Here is an 18,302-nt window from a genome sequence, read left to right as displayed (position 1 = left end):
CCTATCCTCAAATAGAATCATTAAACAAGCAAACATATGCAAACAAGCAAACATAACAGCAATCTATCTAAACAGAACAGTCTGTAAAGGATGCAAGAGGAATCATACTTCCTTAACTCCAAAAATTCTGAAAAATTACCACATTGTAGATAATTTGTTGTTACTCATTGTGTAAAAATTTCAAGATTTTATCATGTTCTGACTATTCACCAATATTCAAAACATAACAGCAAACTGTCTATTTTAAAAACAACAACGTATAGACTTGCAAAATAAGCATGGTAAAGGCTACACTTGACCTTTTTATTGAACTAAAAGATGCAAAACATTACTCTAAATAACAATAAGAAAATCCTAATAAAAGAAACTGACGCTCCAAGCAAAACACATATCATGTGGTGAATAAAAATATAGCTCCAAGGAAGGTTACCGATGAACGAAGACGAAAGAGGGGATGCCATCCAGGGCATCCCCAAGCTTAGGCTCTTTGTTGTCCTTGAATATTACCTTGGAGTTCCTTGGGCATCCCCAATCTTAGGCTCTTGCCACTCTTTATTCTGTAGTACATCAAAACTTGAGCCGCAAGTCTTACTGCAACCACCTCCAGATTCACAAAGTTCAACCCTAGCTTGTTGAAGAATTCAGAAAGCTGAACCTCCATATAGTTCCTCCGGGTGCACTCGCTCCCCCTCCCCCCGAGTGCCGCAAGATGAACCTCCATGTTGTTTCCCAAGGTTCTCTCAATACCCTGGTTGTTAAACCTGATCTTGTGGAAAGCATAAAAATGCTACAGAATTATGACTCTCAAGCCCACAAGATTAAGTGCTACCTCGCTGAAGGAAGGCCCTCGTTCTTCACTATTGCTGATGATGACATCTTGTACTTCAAAGGCCGCCTAGTGGTGCCATGTTCAGAGGAAAACCATGATATGACATAGGAGGTTATGAAAGAAGCACATGATATGCCTCTGTCTATCCATCCTGGTAGTACAAAGATGTACCAAGACATCCGTCAGAGATTCCGGTGGTCTAATAGGAAGCAAGACATTGCTTGTTATGTTGCTGAGTGTGACGTTTGTCGTCGAATCAAAGCTGAGCATCAAAGGTCTGCTAGAACTCTACAACCTATCTCAATTCCTGAATGGAAATGGGACCATGTTGAAATGGACTTCGTCACTGGATTTCCCAAATTGCAGAAAGGTAATGATGCTATTCTTGTCGTCATTGGCCGGCTTTCTAAAGTTGCACATTTTCTGGCTGTCAAAGAAATGATCACTGCTAGTCAGCTTGCAACTCTCTACATGTCTAGAATTGTTTCACTTCACAGTATTCCACTGGTTATCAGTTCAGACTATGGCAGCTTATTCACTTCAAGATTCTGGGCAAGTTTCCAAGAAGCTATGGGAACTCATCTGTCACTCAGTACTGCATTTCACCCTCAGTCGCAAGGGCAAGTTGAACGTGCCAACCAAGTTCTCAAAGACATGCTTCAAGCTTGTGTTATTTCCTTCAGCAAGAAATGGGAGGAATCTCTCCCGTATGCCGAGTTCTCTTATAATAATAGCTATCAAGCTAGTCTGAAGATGGCCCCCTTCGAAGTGCTATACGGACGAAAGTGTCGAACCCCTCTGAACTGGTCAGAAACTGGGGAACGTCCACTCTTCGGTCCAGATATTATCCAACATGCCGAAGAACAAGTCTGCATTATTCGTGAGAATCTCAAGACTGCTCAGTCACGTCAGAAAAGTCAGTATGACCGTCATCACAAAGACATGGTCTATCAACCTGGCGAAAAGGCTTATCTTCGAGTTACACCAATGAAGTGTGCTCACCGCTTCGGGACCAAGGGCAAGCTATCTCCTCGCTATATTGGTCCATTCACTATTCTCGAAAGGCGTGGAAAAGTGGCATACCAACTGGAGCTTCCGTCAAACCTTTCTCAGGTTCACGATGTCTTCCACGTGTCACAACTCTGCCGCTGCTTCAAGGACCAAATCTGACCGGTGGAACATGAAGAGCTCGAGTTGCAGCATGACCTCTCCTATAAAGAGCATTTGGTCCGCATTCTCGACCAAGCTGCACGCCGCACACGTCAGAAGGCGATCAAGTTCCTCAAGGTCCAGTGGTCGCACCATTCTGAAGATGAAGCCACTTGGGAACGCGAGGATCGCCTGCGTGATGAATACCCCACATTGTTTCCTTATACCTCCTAAATCTCGGGATGAGATTTCCTGTAGTGGAGGAGATTTGTAACGCCCGGATAATTAAGCTACAGTGAAACTCTGCTAATGATGCCATGTCACCTCCGTTACTGTTGCTAATCTGTCGTTAGTTCAAAACCGGTTCAAAAATCAAATTCAAAATATGGCAAACAACAAAAGTTTTCAAACATTAAAACAAAAATGTTCGGTTTGTGCCAAATATTACATAGGTAATTATAGTGAAGAAAACACATGTTTAGAAAATGCTAAAAGGCTCTAAACTAAGTAAAACAGAAAAAGGAAAAAGAACAAAAACAGAAAAACAAAGCTAACAAAAATAAAGAGAAAAAGAAACCCCCAAACCCCCTAGGACAAATGGCCCAGCTAGCCAACAGCCGCCCAGCCCAACCGGCCCATCCGGGCCAGCCCACTCCGCCGTTCCCCCTTGTTGCCTCCTTCCCCGCACGTTGTTCCTCCGACCGTGCCATGAACAAGGCGCGTCCCCATCGCACCACCTTGCCATCCCCGCCGATGGGATAAAGCCGCCATGCCCCTGCCTCCTCGGTTCCCTCTCCCACTCACCTCCCCCGCTCTCCTCCCAGATCTCCGCCTCTCGCTCGCTCCTTAGCTCCGCCCCCGTCCGAGCGCTCCCATGGCCATGGCCATCACGTAGCTGTGGTCGCCGTCCTCCCCGCACCGCGCCAACGTGTCACCAGTCTCCCTCGTCGCCTGCCTCATCGTCCCCGACCGTTGATTCGAGCTCTGCGTCGTCGTAGCATCGTGGACGAGGATGTCTTCTTCCTCCGCCTCGCCGCCGTTCTTCACCAACTCCGGCGACGCCCTCTGCTGCTACTAAACCCCCAAGGGCCACCATGTGTGCCGCTCGGTGAGCCCTTGCTTCCTCCCATCTCTCTCTCTCTCTTGACGTCGTTTGCAAGTTGTACGTGTCGCCCCCAACTTTCCCGAGCGCGTCGCCGCACGCGCTCATCGCTGGCGCCATCCGATGACCATTTGGTCCCGGGCTCGTGCCCGTTGTGCTCACACGCGCACGTAAAGGCCTCCTAGCCATTTTGAGTGCTTGCTAACGCGCCGCATCGTCGTTCCCTCTCGCGGCCGAACGCCGGCGTCCGCCACACCGCTCGCCGCCGTCTCTACACGTCATCTCTGGCCACGGTATCACTAGTGTTCGACGCAACGTCGACTGGCCGCTCGAACACCACCGACCGTGTCGCTCTCCGTCCCCCGTAGCGCCGAAACCACCTTCGCCCGAAGTCCGGCGCCGCCCGCGGTAGTCGCTGTCGACGTTCCCGGTCGCCTCAGCCACTCCCGCCGATGTCGTTCGACGTGGCTTCGTCTTTGCGTTCGAACGCACCCAGCCCCGCGACGAACCGTGCCCCGCAGCCCCGCCTTGGAACTCGCCGAGCCTCGGCGTCCGCCCGACGTCGTCGCCGGCGACCATTCCGGCCACCCCCGCCGTTGTGCTCCCCTCCATCGGACGCGGCACGAAGAGGCCGTTCCAGAGAGCCTGGTTGTGCCTATTTTGGTCCACTATAGCCCATTTTCGGGCTCACCGGAGCTCAACACCACGTCTGGGCTCGCCGGCGCACTCCGGTGGCTGAGCTGACTCGGCGCCAATGTGGCGCCGCGGGTCCCACCGCTCAGCCACTGACACCTGGCCCCAATTGACCCAGTCAACTATGCTGACTGGGCAGGCCCCAGTCAATGACATGTGGGTCCTACTGGACCCACGGGTCAGATTTGACCCAGTCAACCGCACTGTTGACTCATGACCTCAGCATTGCCTCATGATGACATCAGCAGACACTATTCTGGATAATGTTAGAATTAAATAGATAAATAAATTCAGAAAATGATTAAAACTTTATAAGAACATAGGAAATAATCCGTAACTTGGATGAAAATACTTTGTACATGAAAGTTGCTCAGAATGACGAGACGAATCCGGATACGTAGCCCGTTCGTCCGCCACACATACCTAGCATAGCAAACATGCAACTTTTTCCCCTCCGGTTCGTCTATCCGAAAACGCAAAACACCGGGAATACTTCCCCGGATGTTTCCCCCTTCGTCGGTATCACCTACTACCGAGTTAGGGCACACCTAGCAACGCTCATTGTCATGTCATGCATCGTCATGCATATGTTTGCATTATATATTGTTTCTTCCCCCTATTCTCTCGCTAGACACCGAGACCGACATCGCTGCTACCCAGTATGACTATGGTGTTGACGACCCCTCCTTCTTTCCAGAGCAACCAGGCAAGCCCCCCCTGGTCACCAGATATCGCCTATTCTTCTATCTACTGCTTGCATTAGAGTAGTGTAGCATGTTACTGCTTTCCGTTAATCCTATCCTGATGCATAGCATGACTTTGCTACTACTGTTGTTACCTTTACCTGCAACCCTAAATGCTTAGTATAGGATGCTAGTATTCCATCAGTGTCCCTACATTCTTGTCCATCTGCCATGATATACTATCGGGCCGTGATCACTCGGAGGTGATCATGGGTATATACCTATATACATAATATATGATACTTGTGGTGACTAAAGTCGGGTCAGCTCGTAGAGTACCCGCGAGTGATTCACGGATTGGGACCGAAAGGACGTTTGTCCCGACGGCCCTCTGAGTGGATCTTTGTGGCGGAGCGACAGGGTAGGTTGAGACCACCTAGGAGAGAGCTGGGCCTGGCCCTGGTCGGCATCCGCGGTTAATTCAATTAACACACTTAACGAGATCTTGGTATTTGATCTGAATCTGGCCACTGGCCTATACGCACTAACCAACTACGCGGGAACAGTTTTGGGCACTCGACGTCGTGGTATCAGCCGAAGCCTTCTTGATGTCAGCGACTGAGCGACGCGTGCCGAATTGGACTGTAACACCTGCTCTTGTATTAGGGAGGCTAGGTCTAGTTTCGGCCGCCCTCGCAACATGCAGGTGTGCAATTGGCGATGGGCCCAGACCCCTGCGCACATGGGATTTAGACCGGCGTGCTGACCTCTCTGTTGTGCCTAGGTGGGGCTGCAACGTGTTGATCTTCCGAGGCCGGACATGGCCCAGAAAAGTGTGCCCGGCCAGAGGGATCGAGCGTGTTGGGTAATGTGGTGCACCCCTGTAGGGCAGTTTATCTATTCGAATAGTCATGTCCCTTGGTAAAAGGACGACCCGGAGTTGTACCTTGACCTTATGACAAATAGAACCGGATACTTAATAAAATACACCCTTCCAAGTGCCAGATACAACCCGGTGATCTCTCTCTCACAGGGCGGTGAGGGGAGGATCGCCGGGTAGGATTATGCTATGCGTTGATACTTGGTTAACCTACCATCTATTCTCTTCTACTGCTTCAAGATGGAGGCTGTCAGAACCGTAGTCTTCAATAGGACTAGCTATCCCCCTCTTATTCTGGCATTCTGCAGTTCAGTCCACACATACTACCCCTTTCATTGATACCAATGCATATGTAGTGTAGTTCCTTGCTTGCGAGTACTTTGGATGAGTACTCACGGTTGCTTTGCTCCCCATTTTCCCCGCTTTTCTTTCTTCCTAGTTGTCGCAACTAGATGATGGATCCCAGGAGCCAGACGCCACCATCGACGACGACTCCTACTACACTGGAGGTGCCTACTACTACTACGTGCAGGCCACGGACGACGACCACGAGTAGTTTAGGAGGATCCCAGGCAGGAGGCATGCGCCTCTTTCGATATGTTTCCCAGTTTGTGCTAGCCATCTTATGGAAACTTGTTTAACTTATGTCTGTACTCAGATATCGTTGCTTCCACTGATTCGTCTATGATCGAGCTCTTGTATTCGAGCCCTCGAGGCCCCTGGCTTGTAATATGATGCTTGTATGACTTATTTTATTTTTAGAGTTGTGTTGTGATATCTTCCCGTGAGTCCCTGATCTTAATCGTACATGTTTGCGTGTATGATTAGTGTACGATTGAATCGGGGGCGTCACAACTAGCACATTTAAGTCTAACCCACTTCCTATGCATAGGGATTTTGTAAGCAAACAATTTATGGGAGCAAGAATCAACTAGCATACCTTCAAGATTTTCAACACATAGAGAGGAAACTTGATATTATTGCAATTCCTACAAGCATATATTCCTCCCTCATAATAATTTTCAGTAGCATCATGAATGAGTTCAACAATATAACCATCATATAAATCATTATTTTCATGATCTACAAGCATAGAAATTTTACTAGTCACCACATAAGCAAATTTATTCTCATCAATAGTAGTGAGAGCAAACTCAACAAAATAACTATCATGTGAGGCATGATCCAATTGAAGATTAAAATCATGATGACAAGTTTCATGGTTATCATTATTCTTTATAGCATACATGTCATCACAATAATCATCATAGATAGCAACTTTGTTCTCATAATCAATTGGAACCTCTTCCGAGATAGTGGAATCGTCATTAAATAAAGTCATGACCTCTCCAAATCCACTTTCACCAACATAATCATCATAAATAGGAGGCATGCTTTAATCATAGTAAATTTGCTCATCAAAACTTGGGGGGTATCATCTATATCAAACATAGCATCCCCAAGCTTGTGGGTTTGCATAGCATTAACATCATGGATATTCAAAGAATTCATACCAACAACATTGCAATCATGCTCATCATATAAAGATTTAGTGCCAAACATTTTTTAGACTTCTTATTCTAACACTTGAGCACAATTTTCCTTTCCATTATTTTCGCGAAAGCCATTAAAAATGTGAAGCATATGAGGCAACCTCAATTCCAAAAAAAATTAGTTTTCTTTTATAGACTAAACTAGTGATAAAACAAGAAAATTAAAGATTCGATTGCAAGATCTAAAGATATACCTTCAAGCACTAACCTCACCAGCAACGGCGCCAGAAAAGAGCTTGGTGTCTACTATGCAACCTTCTTCTTGTAGACTCGTGTTGGGCCTCCAAGCGTAGAGTTTTGTAGGACAGTAGCAAATTTCCCTCAAGTGGATGACCTAAGGTTTATCAATCCGTGGGAGGCGTAGGATGAAGATGGTCTCTCTCAAACAACCTTGCAATCAAATAACAAAGAGTCTCTTGTGTCCCCAACACACCCAATACAATGATAAATTGTATAGGTGCGCTAGTTCGGCGAAGAGATGGTGATACAAGTGCAATATTGATAGTAGATATAGGTTTTTGTAATCTGAAAATATAAAACAGCAAGGTAACTAGGAACTAAAGTGAGAGAAAACGGTATTGCAATGCTTAGAAACAAGGCCAAAGGTTCATACTTTCACTAGTGCAAGTTCTCTCAAGAATGATAACATAATTAGATCATATAAAAATCCCTCAAAATGCAACAAAGAGTCACTCCAAAGTCACTAATAGCAGAGAATAAACGAAGAGATTATTGTAGGGTACGAAACCACCTCAAAGTTATTCTTTCTGACCGATCTATTGGGCTATTCCTATAAGTGTCACAAACAGCCCTAGAGTTCGTACTAAAATAACACCTTAAGACACACATCAACCAAAGCCCTAATGTCACCTAGATACTCCAATGTCACCACAAGTATCCGCGGGTTTGATACGATATGCATCACACAATCTCATATTCATCTATTCAAACCAATAGAAGGAACTTCAAAGAGTGCCCTAAAGTTTCTACCAGAGAGTCAAGACGAAAACGTGTGCCAACCCCTATGCATAAGTTCACAAGGTCACAGAACCCACAAGTTGATCACCAAAACATACATGAAGCAGATCACGTGAATATCCCATTGTCACCACCGATAAGCACATGCAAGACATACATCAAGTGTTCTCAAATCCTTAAAGACTCAATCCGATAAGGTAAATTCAAAGGGAAAACTCAATCCATTGCAAGAAGGTAGAGGGGGAGAAACATCATAAGATCCTACTATAATAGCAAAGCTCGCGGTACATCAAGATCGTGCCAAATCAAGAACACGAGAGACAGAGAGAGAGAGAGAGAGAGAGATCAAACACATAGCTACTCATACATACCCTCAGCCCCAAGGGTGAACTACTCCATCCTCGTCATGGAGAGCATCGGAATGATGAAGATGGCCACCAGTGATGGTTTCCCCCTCCGGCAGGGTACCGGAACGGGCTCCCGATTGGTTTTTCTTGGCTACAGATGCTTGCGGTGACGGAACTCCTGATCTAGGTTTATTTCTGGAGGTTTTGAGATTTATAGGAGGTGCTGGCGTTGGGGACAAGTCAAGAGGGCCCATGAGGTGATGACACGGACGAGGGCGCCCCCTTCACCCTTGTGGTGGCCTCGGGACTCTTCTCCGAAATCTTTCCGTTCCAGTATTTTTTATATTTTCCCAAAATATTCTCCATGGATTTTTAGGTCAATTGGACTCTGTTTGATATCCCTTTTCTGCGAAGCTCAAAAACAAGGAAAAAACTAAAACTGTCACTGCGCTCTAGGTTAATAGGTTAGTCCCAAAAATCATATAAAATAGCATATAAGTGCATATAAAACATCCAAGATTGATAATATAATAGCATGGAACAATAAAAAATTATAGATACTTTGGAGACGTATCAATTATCTCCGATAATTATCTATCTTATAGGGAAACATATTTGCTCCTCGAAGAAGAACAGTAAATCATCATGTGATGATACTAAGTTGGAGAAGTACTTCGAGTACTAATTGTATTAACTGTTATGGTTGGATATGCGCTGATTATTATATTTTATTATCAAACCTTACACGAAGGGTATGTCAGACTAAACTATTATGCCTTATGTGAAGGCCATATAATTCACTGAAAAAGTGTCTTTCCCTCGCAATTATTTCTCGTATTATCTTTTGTATTACAGGGAAACCACATCTGAAGCATATCCAATCCGAGAAATTTTCTTCTATTTTTCCTTGCTCTGATTATATCGAAAATCTAACATGCATGAAAACTACATCTCATGTGGATCAAATTTGTGTTATGAGAAAACCCTCATGCTATATCCTTCATCACAAATCTTTCAAAGCTTATTTCAAATCTAATTCTCTTCGAAGATCGTGTGACAGGAATCACCTCAGACACCGTCGAGTGCATTGAAAGAAGTCAAGTATAAGATGATTTGTCAATGACACTCTCACAAAGAAAAATCTCATCTCTCTCCGGTTCTTCATGATTTGAAGCATATCTTAAGGGGGAGATTAATTTATCTTCGTACTTATCTCTCAACTTTCATTATTCTTCGCATTACATTTCATTCATTATCAATCCTTTGATGTGATCTGTTTTGTCAAAAATCATCCAAAAAGGGGGAGATTGTTGGTGCAATATCTGCCTACCTTGTGTTTTGGATATTGTTGACATAAACAGGCATGGACTGATTTGTTTGCTAGTGCATGCAGAGAGAAAAATTCCGTACACAACCAAAGAGAATGTTGTCTCCGATGCTGAGTTCGTGAAACTTCACCGAAGTATATCTACATTGCAGAGAAGAACGAGCTATATGTGTTGAAGTCATATAGTAGACAAGATTGATGTGAAGTAATTGACCCCTCGAAAGTTTACTGTTGAAGCAAAGCTTTTGATTCGGTACTGTCATTCGAAGAAATTGACTGCAGCGGTGGAAGTTGAAGACAAAGTGAAGACGTAGTATTCATTTCGTTGTTCTTCTTTCTTTGTTTTGAGTCATTTGAGTCATTGGACCTCTGTAATACTTGCCAGCAAGAGACTGTGATCTACTTCATTGCGAGAGATTTGTCTTGGATTGAGGAGTTAGCATTACTTGTTCCTCAAGTAATGTTTCCATTGCTCCAAATCCGACCGTTGCAAATGTGTTGGTTGGCCATTGGTTGGACCTCGTGTCCGAAATGGTCATTTCCCATCTGGGAAGGCTGTGGCTATAAATAGCCACCCCGCGCCGGCTTCGTTCGGTGGCTGCTCTACTTGATATTACTGAGAAGATTGATTTGAGCAACCCCTCTCCGAGTGATTTGAGTTTAAGATCCACAGAAAGAAAAAACAAGAGCCCAAACTTAGATAGTCGTTTAGCATCACAGTAGTTCTGAGTGAGAGTTCTTTTACCTATTACTCTTGAGAGTTGTGCACTCTCTAGACGGATAGGTTTCAGCTCAAGCGTTGAAGAGTTGTTGTCTTCACTGAGCCTGATCTTCAGCAACCAAGAGTGATTGTGGTTCGCGAAGGTCGGCCGAAGGTTTAGAGATCACCGACAAGGATCTACCACGAGTGAAATCAACCTGAGTCTGATCAGCTCTGCGTTGAAGGAGAATATGGTGAAGAGAGTTTATCTTCTATGTTAAGTCACAGCCCCTCCAACCACACATAGCCCTTTGGCAGAAGGGTGAACTAGTCTACCAAATCTCTATGTCGCCATCGAGCACCACTTGTTCAATCTACTCTACTGCATTTCCTTCAGCAGTTTATATTCATGCTCTGTGCCGGCAGTTTGTGTGATAATTTCATTATATTGTCATCATCTTGTGAATCTGTGTTCATCCTGTTTCATCCTCATCGCCTATATTCATTTGTTATCATCATATTCCTCGGATTCACTTTTGAAATCATTCCATAATCTTTTGTTTCAGTGTGTACCATGTTGTGTCTCATTCTACTACATCTGTTTGCATGTTGTATTACTCTCATTGAAGTTAAACCTGCAATTTCCCAAGCTTGTGCTGTTATCAATGCTTACATCGCTGTATATGCCTCTAACAAAGAAAATTGATCTAGTTTATTTCCTTTAATACTCTATTTCGCTACTGTAATTGGGATAAGTTTCAAAACTTCTGAAAGAAATATTGAATCTCCCATTCACCCCCTCCCCGCCCTCTGGTCGATATACTCTCGATCCTAACACTGGTGTTGGTACCAAGGGACCGCTATTCAATCAGAATATGCACCCTCAATTCTTCCTTACAATGGGCCACATACATATGAATCGCCTCGTTTCTGGACCCAAGAATATTATTCTCGAATTCTCTATGACAGCAAGAAGATATTCCCTCATAAATTTCCGAATATCACTGCTATGAAGGGTGTTGGTTGTTTTGATCAGCTGTTGCAAGATATGGAAGATTCCTGCCTCACCAGTGTGTTTGCATTCGAACATCCATGGAACCAAGAGATTATTATTCAGTTCTATGCAACCTTATACATCTCCGGTGATGAATCTGACAGTTCCAAATGGACTATGGACTAGATGACTGAAGGAAAATGTATCAAGTGCACCTCTAGGGATTTTTTTCACACTTTCATTTCCCTTGTTTTGAGCATTGTAAAAATGAAATATGAGTGCACAACGTCGACACCATTTCAGATGATATGTTTCGATGCACCATGGACAAGGAAAAGATTCGTGACTACAATGGTCCTCCCAAGACAGAGCACTTAACCTTCGAGAATCAAACTCTCTATCATATGCTCACTTATACAATCTGCCCTCTGGCTGGGATGAATACTGAGCGGTACAATCTCAGATGTTCTTCGAAATGCAATATAAGCCATCTCCAAGAGATATGTCTTTGATGTTGAGGACATGTTTCTGCGCATATTGAAAGATTCTGCTAAGTATCTGAAAACCCTCAAAGTCTATGCCCCATGGATTCAGAAAGTCGTTGATTACTCCATGAAGACCGAATATTTGGCCAAGGCTAGCCATAAAAGCTTTATTCCTCTAGTTCGGGACACCTTGCAAGTCATGCAAGATATTTCTTCAGGTAAATCGCCCGAGTCAAGCCCTCGAGATTATCACAAAGGATTCGATGGGCCACATCTGCCTCAGTGCGACCGAATGATTACTCATCAGTTTGCACACGCAACAATTATTGCTTAAACACATTGTTGAAGATCAGCGAGAGAAAGAACACCTTGCCGCCGAGCTGAATGCCATCAACAAATGAACAAGAATTACACATCTGATTGCTGATGATAACAAGAAACGGCTCTGGAAATTACGTTGCAAGTTCTTCACCAAGAAGCAACTCCTCGACGCTGATCTCGAAGAGCTCCATGAGTACATTGACAAAGGCCACTTAGTTAAAGACTATCAATCTTGCAGTACTCCTTCCTTACTTGCTCGAGAGCAAAACACTGATCTACTACATATTAAGCTTCGCAAGATAATCGAAGAATCTGAAGCCACCTCACCGACAGAAAAACCAGCCAAAGAAATGTGCTTTCACGTATGACTCAAGTGGCTGAACAAAATGTGCCTTCATCATCTCAGCCTCAAGCTTCCATTCCTGAAGGAAAATCTACCACTGGTGACGATGAAGATCTTCCAATTACTTCAGAATCAGAAACCTCCTCAGACAGTTCTTCTGGCGATGCCTCAGAGTGAGTCAAGTTCACTGCTTCTGCACTCATGTTATTCGTCACCTTTTTTACACTAGTTGTCAAAAAGGGGGAGAACTACATCGAGTTTTGATAGATTTGCCTTTTTGCTTTCCGTTGGTTTGATTTCGCGTGCGTTTTGGAACTTTTGCCCTAAAGACTATCTATGCTATGATGTAAAACTTTTGTGATGTAATGTTAATAACCCCGCCTGATGCACTATTTCTCTCAAAGCATTTTTTGCAGGTGGAATTATTATCAGAAGTTATGAATGATTGCACTACAATCTTGATGGATTATATATCATCAATGCGAATCATTATCTCGAATGATTGAAATTTCCTCTTTATACTTCTATGAATTGCAGGAGAATTTTATCTCTTATCTATTTCCCTGCATACATCTAGGGGGAGTCTATTTCATCATCGAGCCAAGTAACGCTAATTCACTCTTGTTCGAATTACTTTTCAATTATCTATCTTCACTTCGATGATTATCTGTTTTGTCAACAACCGTCCAAAAGGGGGGAGATTGTTGGTGCAATGATAGGCCCCTTATGTTTTGGAGTTTGTTGACATAAAAAGTATGGGACTTATGTGTTTGCTAGTGCATACAGAGTAACAAGCCCCTGAGATCACGAGGAGTTTGATGTAAATGACGAAGATAATCTCCCTGCGGTGCAGTGAAGGTTATCACCAAAGATTATGGTAACAAGAGTGACCCCTCAAAATTGTTGAAGCGAATCAATTGGTTCGGTGTCTACCCGAGGAAAATGACCGTGTGCGAGGAGAATGTAGATGAAGTGAAGATGTAGCATTTATTCCGTTCTTATTCTTCTCTTTACTGAGTCATAGGACCACCGTACTATTAAGAGGGGTGTAGCATTCGAAACTTTGATTCTCTGATGCTAAACCCAAATCTTATGAAAGTTGTGAGAGAAATCTCTTTGTGTTCCGAGAAAATACTTGCCAGCAAGAGACTATGATCTTCTTCGCTGCGTGAGACCTGTCTCTGACCGAAGAGTTAGCATTACTTGTTCCTCAAGTAATGTTACCATTGCTCCAAAATCCAACCATTGTAAACGTGTCAGTTGGCCATTGGCTGGACCGCGTGTCCAAAATGGCAATTTCCCATCCGGGAAGGTGCAGCTATAAATATCCACCCCGTGTCGGCTTTGTCGGCCGGCTGCTCCGTTTGATTCTAAGAAGTTTGTTGAGCAACCCCCTCTCTGAGCGATTTGAGTTTAAAATCCATCAAGAGAAAACCCCTAGAGCCGTAGAATTAGATAGTGGCTCAGCATCACTCGAATCTAAGTCCAGTACGCTCTGCCTATTACTCTTGAGAGTTGCAAACTCTCTAGACGGTCAGGTGTCAATTTCTTCAGAGACCAAGTGTGATTGTGGTTCTCAAAGAAGAAGTCTGTAAAGGTTCGGAGATCACCTCAAGAATCTACCACAAGTGATCGGCATTGGTTGACGAACCAATTGTCGAGGAGAATATGGTGAAGAGAGTTTATCTTCCATGTTAAGTCATGACCCCTCCAACCAGATGTAGTCCTTATGCAGAAGGACGAGCCGGTTGAACAAATATCGTGTCACCATCGAGCATCACTGGTTACCTATGCTACCCATGTTTACATTTGATATGTTAACCTTTGTGTGATTTGTCTCAATGCATGTTTAGTTTCCATTCGGTGCTTAGTTATAGCTCATTGTATTTTGGCTTTCATTCGCTCCGCTGCTGGGTTCCGAGATTTTTGAGATTTTTGAAGAAATTTTAAAACTCCCATTCACCCCCCTCTAGTAGACATACTTCGTTCCTACACTCTTGAAGCGGTTGAAGAGATTGCAAAGCACATCCATTCTTGAGTCTCTCTGAGTTGAGACGCCTTTGTTGACCTTGGACAACCAGTCCCAAACAAGATTCACAGGTTCCACTGCACTCACACGGCCATACTACCCTTTAGTCACATGACCATAGATGATGTTCTTGGCAGTTGAATCCAGTTGCACGAACCTCTTGACATTATCAGCGGTCACACCTTCACCGACTTTGGGAACTCTAGTCTTGACGACATACCAGAGGTTGTTGTCAATGGCTTCAAGATGCATTCGCATCTTATTCTTCCAGTAGGGGTCATTAGTGCCATCGAAGACGGGGCACGCAGCGGAGACCTTGATTATACCTGCAATCGACATAGCTAAAACTCCAAGTGGTTAAACTGAATCACAGAACAAGGGAGCACCTTGCTTTGATACCAATTGAAAGTGTTAGTTATCGACTAGAGGGGGTGAATAAGCGATTTTTATGAAAGCATTTGAAATAAGCAAAATCTTCAAAGTCAGACAGTCAAGAAACACCTAAACAGGATGCAGCGGAAGATAAACTACACTAGTCATGCCATAGTCAAAGAAACAGTACAGAGAAAGCACGAAGACAAATAGGAGCTAAGTAGATAGACCATAATAGGAAGACAGTGTGAAGCCAAATATGTAATCAGGGGTGAATGTCTTCACATAGTGAATTCAATGAGAGCAGGCAAGCAATGACTTCACGAAGCTAAACAGAAAGTAAAGGGTGAAGTGATAAAACTAGTTGCTAGACGAAGTCAAGGATTTGATAGACCAGTTCCAGTTGTTGTGACAATTGTACGTCTCATTAGGGAGGCTGAGATTGAACTCAGAAGATCATGTCTTCACCTTATTCCCCTTGAGCTAAGGTCACTTAGTCCTTGCCCAATCACTCAGGTAAGTCTTCAAGGTAGACTTCCAAATCTTCATAGACTTCGTTCACCGGTGATCCACAATGACTCTTGGATCCTCAGAACGCGACGCCTAACTAACTGGGAGCTCACAGTCTTCAAGTGTAATAAGTCTTCAGATCACGCAGACAGAATGACTTCAGTGATGCCAAATACTCTTTGGGCTTTGGGTGTTTGGGTTTTGTCCTCGCAATGATTCTCTCTAAGCTTTGGAGGTGCGTTGCTCTCAAATGACAAAAGTCGTGCACTAACTCTGAGCAGCCACCAATTTATGGTGGAGGGGTGGCTATTTATAGCCAGGGGCAACCTGACATGATTTGTCTGAAATGACCCTTGGTCATTGCGGAACCGACACGTCTCCAACGGTTGGATTTCAAACACACAGGATAGCTTGACTTGGGATACAAGCAAAGCTGACTTATCCAACTCGGGATAAGGTTTCCTCTCATTATCTTCACTCGAAGACATATGATTTGGGTTGAGCGTCACGTCAGTTTTTTGACCTTGTTCACTTGAACCCCACTTGACAGTTCGGTGGTTCCTATGACTCAAGAAAGAAGAGAATGAAACTACGAAACAAACTATGTCTTCACACTACGTTGTATTGATGTGAATGTCTTCACGTGTGATACGTCTCCAACGTATCTTCTTCTCCTAATGCTTTTCATCTTGTTTTGGACTCTAACTTGCATGATTTGAATGAAACTAACCCCGGACTGACGCTGTTTTCAGCAAAACTACCGTGGTGTTGTTTTTGTGCAGAAATAAAAGTTCTCAGAATGCAAGGAAAATTTGCGAGGATTTTTTATATCAATAATAAGAATTTATGGAGCCAAGACCCACCAGAGGGGGGCACCTGGGTGAGCACAACCCACCAGGGCGCGCCCCCCTCTCCTGGTGCGCCCAAGTGGGTTGTGCCCACCTGGTGGCCCTGTAGACCCTGAAACCAATGCTATAAAATCCTATTTTTCTAGAAAAAAACAGGGAGAAAGAATTATTGCGATCCACGAGAGGCCAGATCTGGAGTCCGTTTGGTGCTCCGGAGAGGGGGGTCTTTGTCCTTCATCATCACCAACCCTTCTCCATCACCAATTCCATGATGCTCCCCACCGGGAGTAAGTAATTCCTTCGTAGGCTCACTGGTCGGTGAGGAGTTGGATGAGATTCATCATGTAATCGAGTTAGTTTTGTTAGGGCTTGATCCCTAGTATCCACTATGTTCTTAGATTGGTGTTGTTGTGACTTTGTCAGGCTTAATGCTTGTCACTTTGGGCCTGGGTGCCATGATTATAGATCTGCACCGTTTATGTTATCACCATTATATCCATGTTCTAGATCCGAGCTTGCAAGTTATAGTCACCTACTACGTGTTATGATCCGGCAACCCCAGAGTGACAATAGCCGGGACCACTTCCGGTGATGATCGTAGTTTGAGGAGTTCACGTATTCACTATGTGTTAATGCTTTGTTCCGGTTCTCTATTAAAAGGAGGCCTTAATATCCCTTAGTTTCCAATATGCACTCCGCGGCCATGGGAGGGTAGGACAAAAGATGTCATGCAAGTTCTTTCCATAAGCACGTATGACTATTTACGGAATACATGCCTACATTATATTGACGAACTGGAGGTAGTGCCGTATCGCCCTAGGTTATAACTGTCTCATGATGAATATCATCCAACAAGTCACCGATCCAATGCCTACGAATTTATCTTATATTGTTTTTTCTAAGTTACTATTGCCATCATCACTATTGCACTTGCTACAGAATTACTGCTATCACTGTTATCGTTACCGTTACTGCTGCTACTATTATCAAAACTATCATACTACTTTTCTACTGATCACTTTGCTGTAGATAATTATTCTCTAGGTGTGGTTGAATTGACAACTCAGCTACTAATACCTTCAAATATTCTTTGGCTCCCCTTGTGTCGAATCTATAAATTTGGGTTGAATACTCTACCCTCGAAAACTGTTGTGGTCCCCTATACTTGTGGGTTATCATGACCTTTTTCTGGCGCTGTTGCCGGGGAGCATAGCTATATTTGTTGATTCACTTGGGATTATTATCATATTATCACTATGAAGAATCTGAAGGATGCTAAGACTAAGGTATTTCCCTCAAAGACGAGGGGAGGTAAGGAACTGTCATCCAGTTCTGCTTTAGATTCACCTTCTGTTATAAGTAAACTTGCAACACCACCACATGCTATTAATTCTGATATGTCGCAAGTTATTGATGATGCTACTTCTGCTATGGATAATGCTTATGATAATGCTAGCACCTTGCTTAATGATGATGTGCCACTTGGTGAATTTCTTGATAAACAAATTGCTAGAGTTATACAACATGATGTTGTTGAATCTGATGATGAGCTTGAAACTGAAACACCTGCTAGAACTAGCCCTCCTAGATATGAATTGCCTAAGGTACCGGAAGGTTATGTTATGAGTGAAGAAACAACTAGAGATATTCTTGCTTGCAGAGATAGAGATGGTCTAGAGAAATTATTATGCAAGTATAAAGAAAAATCTCCGAATGCTAGAATTAAATGTGATCCTAAGTTTGCTACCTCACCTATCTTTATTGTTGATAAGGATTATGAATTCTCTGTCGACCTAGAGTTAATTACTTTGGTTGAATCTGATCCTTCCATGGTTATGAAACTGAAACTGTTGTGGCACATCTTACTAAGTTGAATGACATAGCCACCCTTTTTACTCATGATGAGAAAACTCGCTATTACTATATTCTCAAATTATTTCCTTTCTCATTAAAGGGTGATGCTAAATCTTGGTACAATACTCTTGCTCCTAGTTGTGTGTGTCTTCTTTGAAAAATATTTTCCTACTCATAAGAAACAAGCTACCTTATAGGAAATATTTAACTTTGCGCAAACTAAAGAAGAGAGTCTCCCACAAGCTTGGGGGAGGCTTTGCCAATTACTTAATGCTTTGCCTGATCATCCTCTTAAGAAAAATGAA

The sequence above is a fragment of the Triticum urartu genome, chromosome 6A, assembly GCF_056163025.1.
Source record: "Triticum urartu cultivar PI428250 chromosome 6A, HENAU_Tu73, whole genome shotgun sequence".
NCBI classification, from domain to species: Eukaryota; Viridiplantae; Streptophyta; class Magnoliopsida; order Poales; family Poaceae; genus Triticum; species Triticum urartu.
The sequence above is the reverse complement of the archived record's forward strand: the minus strand, read 5'-3'. Positions refer to the sequence as shown.